Raw genomic sequence first — 11,013 nt, 5'->3', positions numbered from 1 at the left:
AGCTTTAACAAGGACATTTACATTTCTCCTAGTCTCATCTTCTCCAGAGTCAGCCAATAGAAGCAGAGATCATGCAAGTCTCTTGGCTGGTATTCCTAAATCAGCTATTTTGCTATGGCTGTGAACCCCATTTTGTTATGTGGGAAGGGAGGAAAACAAGAACACCTATTGGAATTCCTCTGTAATAGAATAGTGAAATGATGGGGAATCTAGATACCCAGGGAGTTTTCTTAATTAGTGTTGTATATCCCTAGGGGACTTCCTCTGCTTTGAGCCTTGCAGAAAATTGCCTGAGGTCTTAGGTACAGACCCATCCACAGGCCCATCTTTTGAGTCTTCCCCTTTCTTTTGGGTATGCCCATATTCAAAGTCGAAGGACTCTCTCTACAAGTTAGTGGTCCTGGGACCCTGACATGCATGACCTTGGACAAGACACTACCCCTGTATGGACTCAAGTTTCTTCAGCTGTATAAGCAAGTTCACATACTAGAGGGTCCCTAAACTTCCTTCCCTATGGTCTAGAGTTCTCCAACATGCAAATCGTTTGCTCTAGCTTAGGGCATTGTATCTCTTGCCATAAGAGAGAGGATGTCAATAATGAACTGAGTAGTGCTTGGCTTAGGAAGTTAGAAGAGGCTGATACTGCTGTAGTACTCAAATACTTATGCTGCTATTGAGTTGATTGTACTGTGTGTTGCCTGCTATCTGATTGATTAATGGCTAATCAATCACATCTGTTCTCTTTCTCTCTCTCTGATAGAGCATGTAAACAAGGCCAGGCAAGGGAAAATGGAACTGAGCTGTCTCTTAAAGTTACTCTATAGAACACAAGTTCTATGGGAAAGGGAACGGGTCTTTGAAATTCAATTCGTGTACTATTCCAGGCCAAGTCTCAAAGGACAAGCTTGTGCCAGGTCCTTACAGTGCCATGGTACTCTGTAGCAAAGGGGAAACACAATGTAAAAAAAACAGCTTTTGTGGATCTGGCAGGAGGAAAATGACTCATCTCTCCCGGACTGCATTTATATGAATAATTACTTTCTCAGCTGAGATTACTGAGATTGGGGAAATCCTGAGAAATCATCAAGCTGTTAATGGAAGGCAGTATGGCACAAAGAAAAGGGGACTGAACTAGGAGGCAGAAGAATCCTGGCTTTAAATCTTACCACCAATATTTAGTAACTGTGCACACAGTCATGTCACCACTTTTATCCTCAGTATTCTCAACTGTAAAATGGGGGTAATATCAGTGGCAAATCAAATGAGACAGTGGATATAAAGTACTTGGCAAATATGAAAGCTCTATATAAATGTTAGCTAATGGAACTGGGGCTGAAAGACCCTTTCTTTCTATGCAGCAAACCTGTTTCATGAGTGAGACAAGTGCAAGTTCAATTCAATTAATAAACTCTTGCTGTAAATATTTAATTTGTTCAGTTTATTTTTAAAATTTCATGGATTCTAGTATCATACTTGGACTGTTTCTTATGAAAAGCAGCACGATACAATAGAAAAACAAAACAAAAACTGTTGCCTCTTGCTGTCAAAGGACCTGAGTTCTAATCCTGCTTTGGATAATCAGTTGCCTCAACTATAAAAATGGCTGGTGACAGTTGGAATAGATTAATCAATCCATAAACATTTATTAAGTGCCTATTGTGTACGAGGCACATGGAGGTCCTTTCCATTTCTAGATCTCATATCCATGATCCCTCATTGTCACTACCTGGAGGAATCTTCAAGATGATCAACTTGCTTAAGAATCACACAGGATGTAAAGGCGTAGACATATTTTGATCTGAGCCCATTGCTGGAGGGCCCACACTGATGAGACTATGGTCCCACTGAAGTGCCCTATGATACAAACCATCTCGTGGCTGTTTAGTGTTCAATGAGTGTCACAGGGAGGACAGGGAAATAGTTTTGGCCCAGAGTCCCTATCTTCATCTTTGTGGGGACAACAATTGTGTAATAGAAATGTAGCCTCAGGAAACATAGGTGCAAGCCTTAGCTTCTGTGACCTTGGGTAAGTCTCTCTGGAAGCCTTAGTTTCCACATCTATAAAATGGGACTAGTAGCACAACCTACTAAATCTTACAGACTTGTAAGAAAAGCATAATGTGAGTTACTATAAAATGTGAGGTATCAACATTCTCATCCCCTCCCTCAAAAAAAAAATGAAACTGCTTACCTTGTTTTTAACCCTAAATCTAGCATTCTCTTCTCCCGTAACAGGTTAGAATTACGTTTTGCAACCAATTTGCATAGTAGATCTAAGACATTTCTAAAGAGGGCATCTTTAGAGTGGAGAGAGGCATGACTGGTGGAGGCCACTCATATATATTTGTACCTTTGTAAATTCTCATTTTTTGGAGTGAAATACTTTGTGTGGTATTCACAACAGTGGACCTGAGAGGGTTTTGTTGTCACTTCATGAAGGCCTATGAGTACGGCATTTTGGACATAGGGAGGATTGACTGAATACGGGCAGAAGCCATACAGGGGAATGGGGCACATAAAGTGTAAATAATAGGAAGCCTGGGGAAGCTTCCAGCTGAGGCCTTGGGATCCCGAAAAGGCTCAGTATCTCCACATGCCCTAGTGTGGTTATTGCCCAGCATCTCAGGGGGAGAACTATATTCTACTAGCCGGCAGGGGGTAGACAAACTGAGAGCCTGGCCCTCCAGTCACACTGGCCTCCAGCTGATCCAACTCCTCCAGCCTCCCACTCCTTAACCTTGCATTTTTTTCCCTTTCAGTTTGAGTTCAGGATGTTAAATGAGTAGTTTCTCTTTGCAGGTGCTGTGATCAGGTGCTCTTATTCTATATATAAAACTATTGAGCTCATGTGCAGATACCCAGAAAGCTCAATTAATCCCAAACGTCCTTTCCCACAGAGATATCCCAAAATAAAACCTTAGGCACACATAAAATGACTTAACCATTTCTTTGACTTAGTGACTGTGCTCAGGTTTGGGCAGAATTTTCTGCAAGATCTGCTGCGCTTTTGTTTTCTATGTCCATAGGGTGTCTGTGGGCTTCAGCTTTGGGGGTGACATTTAAGGAAGGACATTGATTAACTGGTAAACATCCAAAGGTAATTAGGGAGGGAGATATAATGTGGAGTAGTTCATGGGAATGAGCCCTTGGGGCAAAGTGAGGGGATTTGGGCTCTAATCCTGGCTATTTCACTTAACTGCATTTGTGACCTTGGGCAAGTGTCTTTCCCTCTCTGAGCCTCAGTTCCGTCATCTATAAAATGAAAGAGTTAGATGACCCCTAAGTTCATTGAAGATCTAAATGTAGGACCCTATGATCAGGATGGTCAAAAGCTAGATACCACAAAGACTAACTATGGTGGAAGAGTGATAGCAAAAGGGAGACCTCAACCCTCCCAGGAGACAAAAGACAGGAGCCAATAATACAGCTCATGAACCACACTAAGGCATGTATTATGGATAAATAAACAAGGTGAACTTGAGATCCTAATATAAGGAGGTAAGTTTGGTTTCATAGATGCTCACAAGACTTGTTAAGATGAGACCCATGACTAGAACATGATCCAGAAAGGGTTTCCTTTATTCCAAAGGAACAGGTTTGGGAGGAGCTGGTGGGGTTGGGGAAAGGGGCTTTGATATTTCATGTATGGTGAAAATGATTCCTCCTATGAGGAGTAAAACTTTATTTTCAGAATATATTCAGAGGAAATCCAATAAATAATATTGTGTCATCTAAGTGACACAGAAGATGAAGGACTGAATTTAGAGTTAGGAACAATTTGAGTTCAAATTCTGCTTTAGTCATTTACTAGCTGTGTAGCCCTGATCAAGTCCTTTAACCTATCATAGCCTCAGTTTCCTCATCTGTAAAATGGAGATAATATAGCACCTACCCCACAGGGTTGTAGCGAAGATCAAAAGGGATAGTGTATGTAAAGTACTTAATGAAATTTAACATGCTATGTAAATAATGTTATTTTTCTTTGTAAGTGGTGGGAGAGAACATTTGAATTTTGAATGATGACCAGTGGAAGAAAAAAACAGAAGCAATATTGTTATCCAAGCATATTCCAAACCACCTGGCAAAAAATCAAACAGAAGAGGAATTAGGGGGAAAGAGATCTTAAGTCTGGTGATGGAGAACTTGAGTTAGCCAGACATCCTCCAGACCTCTCTGTTCCTGACCAATTCATAGCTTCTGGACTTGCCTTAATGATAGTTTCATCTTTCAAAAAATGGTGGACTCAGTGGTGGGAACTTCTTTTTTGGACCCGATTGTCATCAACAAGAGAGAACTGGCTGTGTAATGAAGACTCATGGGAACTTTTGGATTTGCCACCCCTTCTTAGAGTCTGTAATAAAGGATAGGAAATCCAAATCTGACATGCACCTTATATTTTGAGAGAGCAGATTTCAAATTGTTCAGAGTAGCAATACGTAGAATCTTTCACAAACTAAAATTCTACAGGGGAATCCAACAAGAAAGATGGGCAGATCTAGATAATGAAATTTTGAAGACACTAAAAGAAACAATTCTGATGAGAAAGAAAGGGGACTTGTCAAAAAAGAGATGAATATGGGACATCGACCAAGGTAGATTTTTAAATGATATTTATAGAAGATGGCAGCAAAAGAAGCAGTGGAGGATAAATACAAAGGCATGGCATATTTCTACAAGAATTAATCCAGCAGTGGCAGGAAAGCTAAGAACAACAAAAAATCTTGGGTTTTTTCTTTTTCTATATTGAGGGAAAGAGAAGAATTGAAAAGGGGCAAGTTCCATTTCTCCAGTTGGATATGACAAAGATAGTTTGGGTGGTGAGGAGAATGCACGGATACTTCAATTTTTTTTAGGCTTTTTGAACTGGAAGGATAGAATTCAAATGGCTAGGAGGGAATTGAAATCATGTGGTCCAGGTGAACTACATTCTAGGGTCTGCAAGAACAATCAAGTGCAAATGCTTCCAGTGATCTTTGAAAGGGGCAAAGCAGGACTGGAGAAGAGCAAATGTTCCAGGTTCCTTAAGAGAGAAGAGATCAGTCTTCAAGATATAGGCCTCTTTTTCAGGCCTTTGTTCAGAGGGCCATTCTGACATGAAGTAGTATAATTGATGTTCAGATCTATCCCTTGAGAGCTGTGTGGCCTTTGGTAAGTTATTTCACTGCTAGTTTTGTATTCTTCTACTTCATGGGTGGGACTTTCTCCTCAAGGGTCTCCTAGCTCACCTCTCCACTTGGGTAAAATCATTGCCTTAGAGGGAATAAGACTCCAATTAATTCCTTCTTCTAGGGGAATTCTAAGTGAGCCCTGGGTTCAAGTTTTATGGTCCTCCCTGAAAGAATTATAGGGTCATGAATATGACTGAACTGTAAATTGGTAGCACCCAGAGAGGTCTTTTAACCTTCTACTGTATAAGAACCTAATAGAAGATCTGTGCAATATACCGCCCCCCCCCCCCCCCCCCCACCCAGGGCCATTCCCTCTTCCTCTTCCCTTCCTACAATTTGATCTCCAGTAATGACAGGCTTGCAGACAATGAGTAAAACTCATTTTTTAAAAGTGTGAATCATGCTTACAAAATACCATCATCAGTGGACAGGAAAATAGGATACTCTCCACTTCCAGTTCAGACTAAATGGACTGAGGTGGGAGAAAGGGAGAGGAGAGAAAAGATACGTTTCAGTTGGTGTGTGTGCTTCCCAGCTGAGGACAAGTGGGGAGTTCTCTATTGATCAGGCCTTTCTCCAGTTGGGTTGCTGCTGTCTCATCAGCTTGCCATGGGCAATGATGCTGGGCACCCCTGGGGAAATCCTGCAGCTTTTGAATGTGTCTGCCTTGCTTCTAGGGGTGTGTTGGCAAATGTTTTACAATCAGCAGCCTGTCAGAGTACACTTTTAAGTTGAACCACCATTAAAAATATTTTCTTCATTACTTTAAGTCTAGACAGTCAGCAAAACAATACATCATCTCTGCTTTGTAATGTTTGATGATTTTGAGGTGTAGATGCTCGAGCTAACAATTTAACAATCCAGGAACCAGTTCCAGCTGGCTGTGGCACACCCCTACCTGCCTCCCTTGCCTTAAAAGAACCTCTTCTCTTCTGGCTGTGCTGACTGTCAATTTAAGGCCCTCTTCTCCTACTAGATCTTATATTTGCAATCCCAAATGTCATCTGATGTATCCCCCATCTTTGGGAAGTGGAAAGGAGAGGAGGAGAGAGTAATACAATTCCCAAGGTGCCCACCAGTCATTCAAAACACTTACTCCAGTGAAGTTTCCAGTCTTGGCTATGTCTGCAGGTTGTCAACAGACATTTTTGTTACCTACTTTTGAGGACTAAATGAATGCCAAAATATTGGAATGGATCTTTGATCTATTTAATGTCGCTATTGCCTCCAACAATACAGATCATAACTCATGGATACCTAACCATTTTGCCTGTCCATGTCCTCCTGAAGTTTCACCCAGAGGCTATGGATAGAAGTGTTTTCCTCACATTTCTTTTGACATCATAGGAATATAAGCGGACCATTCAGCTCATCTATTATGATCTCTCCTTATGATCATCAGTTCATTTTTTTTTTGCTCATACAGTTCTTTGAGGAAATCTTTTTAAAATATTTTTTCTTAATTGTAATATATTGCATCCTGTTTATACCTAAATAAGAGCTAAACAAAATTGTGTGTCTATAGATGTGTTTATGTATGTATTCTATATGACTATATAAATATCAGCTGCAATTAAGTTCTCGTTAATTATGACTTCCTCTTTGTTTCTTAAATGAGACAGAGGGACAGTGCTATTGTGTCCTCATATAGTATTTATAATGAGCCAATGGACACAGATATCAGATTAAGCAAGATTTCATGTCCTCTCATGGGACAAATATATGGAAATTCCACTACTTCCATAGTGGTTAAAATTTTCTATCTGGTTTATGGATGTTAGACTAGAAGTGATCTTTATTTCCCCTTACAGTTCACACTGAATTTTTAACACCTCCATATTCCCTTCCCTTCATCTTTTACCCCACTTTCCATTTGGTTGACTTGTCAGTGAGACACAATTACAAAAGTTCACATTCTCCATTCCAATAGCGTAGTCAAGTTAGACTAGCCTGGGTTTCCATTGAACTCTGACAATAAACAAATTTATCAAACCCTGACCATGTGCCATTTTATTCCTTATTCCTCAGTCATGCTTTTGATAGTTACCTTGTCATCAATATCCTAGATATTTTAACCCTTTTTTAATGTAATACCATGATATTTATTTATAAATTATTTTCTTATCCATAAATCTGATAGGTGATATGTTCCATGCTCCCTTAATTTACTTATGTCTCCCTTTATGCCTAGGTCATGTATCCATTTTCTCATTATCTTGGCAAAAGTGTCCACATCTAGATTCTGCTGTACCTGGTTCTTACCAAATAGTGAGTTATCCCAAAAGCTTAGATCTTGGCATTTATCAGATACAAGGTGACTGTAGTCATTTACTATTGTGCATTATATATCCACTCTACTCCACTGATCTACCATTCTATTTTTTTTAGCCAGGACCAAATGGCTTTGGCAATTACTATTTCATAACATAGTACCTTTTAGACTTTCCTTTTACATTTTTTTCACTAATTCATTTTATATACTTGATCTTTTGTTCTTCCAAATGACTTTTATTTTTTCTAGTTCAAAATAATCTTTTATAGTTTAATTGGGATGGCACTGAATAAGATTCAATCAGGTAAAATTTGGTGTTTAATGGGGAATTTTTTTCTAGTTTTTTAAAATTGTGTATCCAGTTCATTGATTTGTTCATTTTGTTGATAAGTATTTAATGGTATACATTTTCCCAATTGTTTTGCTATGCCCCAAAAGCAAATATGCCATTTCATTCTCATACTCTTTAATAAAACTGTTGTTTCTCTGATTTGTTCCTTGACCCCCTCATTCTTTCATGTTAACTTAGTTTCCCATTATCCATGCTTCCTATATTCAGTCACTTTAAAAACTTGGATGCCATGGCATTTGGTGGATGTTGTTGATATTGTTTCATTGTGTATGTTACCTTTTTAACAATGTAGTTTCCTGATGGTGTTTTGATAAAATCTATTTATTATACCTTTGAACTGTCCAAGATCATGATTGGTACTCATTCATTTTTTTCCTTAAGTGTCAGTTGAAGCATGCTATATACTCCAGCTCTTTCATTTTTACTCTATTTATTTCCCATTTAAAAAATGTGTCTTGTAGAAATATTGTCAGCTTCTTGTTTTGATCCGTTCTGCTATCCATTCACATTCAAAGTTCTAATTACTAGGGAGGGGTGTGTGTGTGTGTGTACGTGTGTGTGTATTTCCCTAGATCCCCTCCCCTCTATTCTTTTTTACCCTGTCCCTCCTCAGAAGTGTAGTTTACTTCTGACCACTGCCTCTCTAATCTGGAAATATTTCGAAGAGTCCCTCCCTTATCCTATCCCCATGCCCTTCCATTTCTCTATGGGTTAATAAAACTTTTGTGCCCTACTAGATGCATCTTTAACCCAGTTCTAATGAGATAAAATTTCCTTTGCTGTTTACCCTCCTCCTTTCACACTGTAAAAGTTTGTCCAATTTGCTCCATTTTTACCTTTCCCTACACAATATTTGATCACCTCATCACAATCAACTTAAATGTGATCTCTCTATGTATACTTTCTAACTATCCTAACAATGACGTTTTAAAGAGTTACAAATACATCATTTTCCCATTTAAGACAAGAAGTTTAACTTCATTATGTGTCTCGTGAATTGTTTCTAACTTACCTTCTTAGGTTTCTTCTGATTATTGCATTTCAAAGTCAAATTTTCAGTTTAAATTTGGTCTTTTTTTCAAGAAAGTTTGAAGAATCTTTAGTTCATTAAAGGATACACATGTACTTCTGCTGTGGTGGGGGGGGCCTGGAAGGGAATCACTCCTTCCTGAAGGTAAGATTAGCTTTGCAACCTCCATGTTCTTAGGGACACATTCCCAGACCAAGTTCCTTGATACTACTCCTACTTTCACACCAACTGCTTTCTTCAATTAAGTCTCTGTAAAGGCAAGAAAAGTAGGATCTTTTACTGTTTTTGTTTTAGTATGATCAAGAAGTATAATGCCTCTATTTGAATGTGATTAAGGAGAATCTTTCCCACCCATTGTCAGGCTGGGGAAGATTTGTAGGAAGGTGCAAGCCTTGTGTTAATGAGGCACTGGTTCTCAAGGGATGTGATGCCCTCTGGCTCTAAAAAGTGTTTAAAGACTCTGAGGGACGGTTTTATTTTGGGGCTTACTGACTGGAATTATTTGATCAGACGAGGACTCTGGGAAGCCACTAAAGGAGGCCCCCAGCTTTGAAAACCTAAATGTTGGTGCTTCCCTCTTTGGTGACTATGGAGAGACAGTTGGGATCTAACTGTGGAATTCAGACAGAGGATGCCATGTCTGTTGACTTTCTGCTTTCTCTGTATTTTCTTTGAAGTTCAAGGTGCTGACTCCCCTGAACTAGGTGAATGATATGTGTGCTTGGTTAAAGGAGTGATACATGTGTTTGATTAAAGTGATTGTTAACCCCTCAAAAGTTGCCTTTTGTGAATATAGGTCTAAGAACCTGTGATAGCAGGCCCCCCTGTGTATATCAGGATGCTTACTGGTAGTCTCCAACAGTAGAACAGGTCCTAGGGCATGTGCTCAGCACAGGTCTGGTGCTTGGCAAGCTTCTACTTGCTAGCTTCCACCACCTCTTGGCCTTTGAAGCTTGCTCTTTCTGCAGCTCAGTTTATGCTTGGCACATGACTTCCTCTCACCTGCATCTTGTGTTCCTCATGCATCTGGTGCTTGTGAAGTGGTTTGTACTTGCCACAGGCCTGGTGCTTGCCACACGCCTTCTCACCACCTTCCACTGCTACTTGGCTTGAAGCTCTCTTTCTGGGGCTCAGCTTCCACCTGGCTCTTGCCTTCTACTTGTCACACATCTTGTGCTCAGTGACTTCTGCTAGTCCTACACTTTCTGTGGCTCAGCTTCTGCTCCTTGACTCTTGTTCTGCTTTGAAGTCTGCAACTTCAACAGCTTCAGGGCTGATCAATCCATGGTCGTCTTTTCTTCTTTTTTCTCCTACTCTTCTCCTCCAGTGCCAGCTCTCAATAGAATCAGTTTGAAAATTTTTAAATCTAGAAATCCAACACTGGGACTTCACCGGCCTGAATGGTATATGTTTCACTTAGCCCCCTGGTTCAGCCCTACCCCTCCAAAGTCCTACTCTCTATGTCTTAGTGTTTTCACTGTATCCTCTGGAACACATAATTCTATGATTAATCTATTTGTTTAGACTTCTTCTGATCTTTTTTCCATCTCACTAAGACCTGATTTCTCCTGAATCAATTAGTGAATAAAAAAATAATTTAAGCACCTAATATGTGTCTGGCATCGTGCTAGGCTCTGGGGTTACAGAAAGAGTCAAAAGACAGTTCCTTCTCTCAAACAGCTTACAATCTTATAGGGAAAATAACCAACCAACAAATATGTACAAAGAAATTATATACAGGATAAATAGGAAATAATTAACAGAAGGAAGGCATTAAAATAAAGAAATGCTAGGGAAGGCTTCCTGTAGAAAGTGGGATTTTGCTGGGACTTAAAGAACGTCAAGAGATGGGGATGAATGGGGCCATTCCAGTCTTGGGAGACAGACTGAGAAAATGCCCAAAGATGAAAGAGACAGAGTGTCTTGTTGGATAAACAGTCAGAAGACAAATAAGTGCAAGGGATGAGATTGTGTCTCACCTCCTCTGTTACAGTACTGGTTGCAATGTGTCTCCTATTCCCTAATCCACAGATCCTAGATGTAGGGTCAGATACTCTTCTGTTAACATCTATTAACAGCTATACTTCTGATATTCCTTCTATCCATTGTATCTTCCAACCCACACCATGGCAACTTTGGTCTGTACTGTTGCACTAACCTCCTCTTTGATATCCCTAACTCAAACTTCTTT

This window comes from Notamacropus eugenii, chromosome 6, assembly GCF_028372415.1.
Source record: "Notamacropus eugenii isolate mMacEug1 chromosome 6, mMacEug1.pri_v2, whole genome shotgun sequence".
In the NCBI taxonomy this organism is placed as follows: domain Eukaryota; kingdom Metazoa; phylum Chordata; class Mammalia; order Diprotodontia; family Macropodidae; genus Notamacropus; species Notamacropus eugenii.
This window is presented reverse-complemented; position numbering follows the sequence as displayed.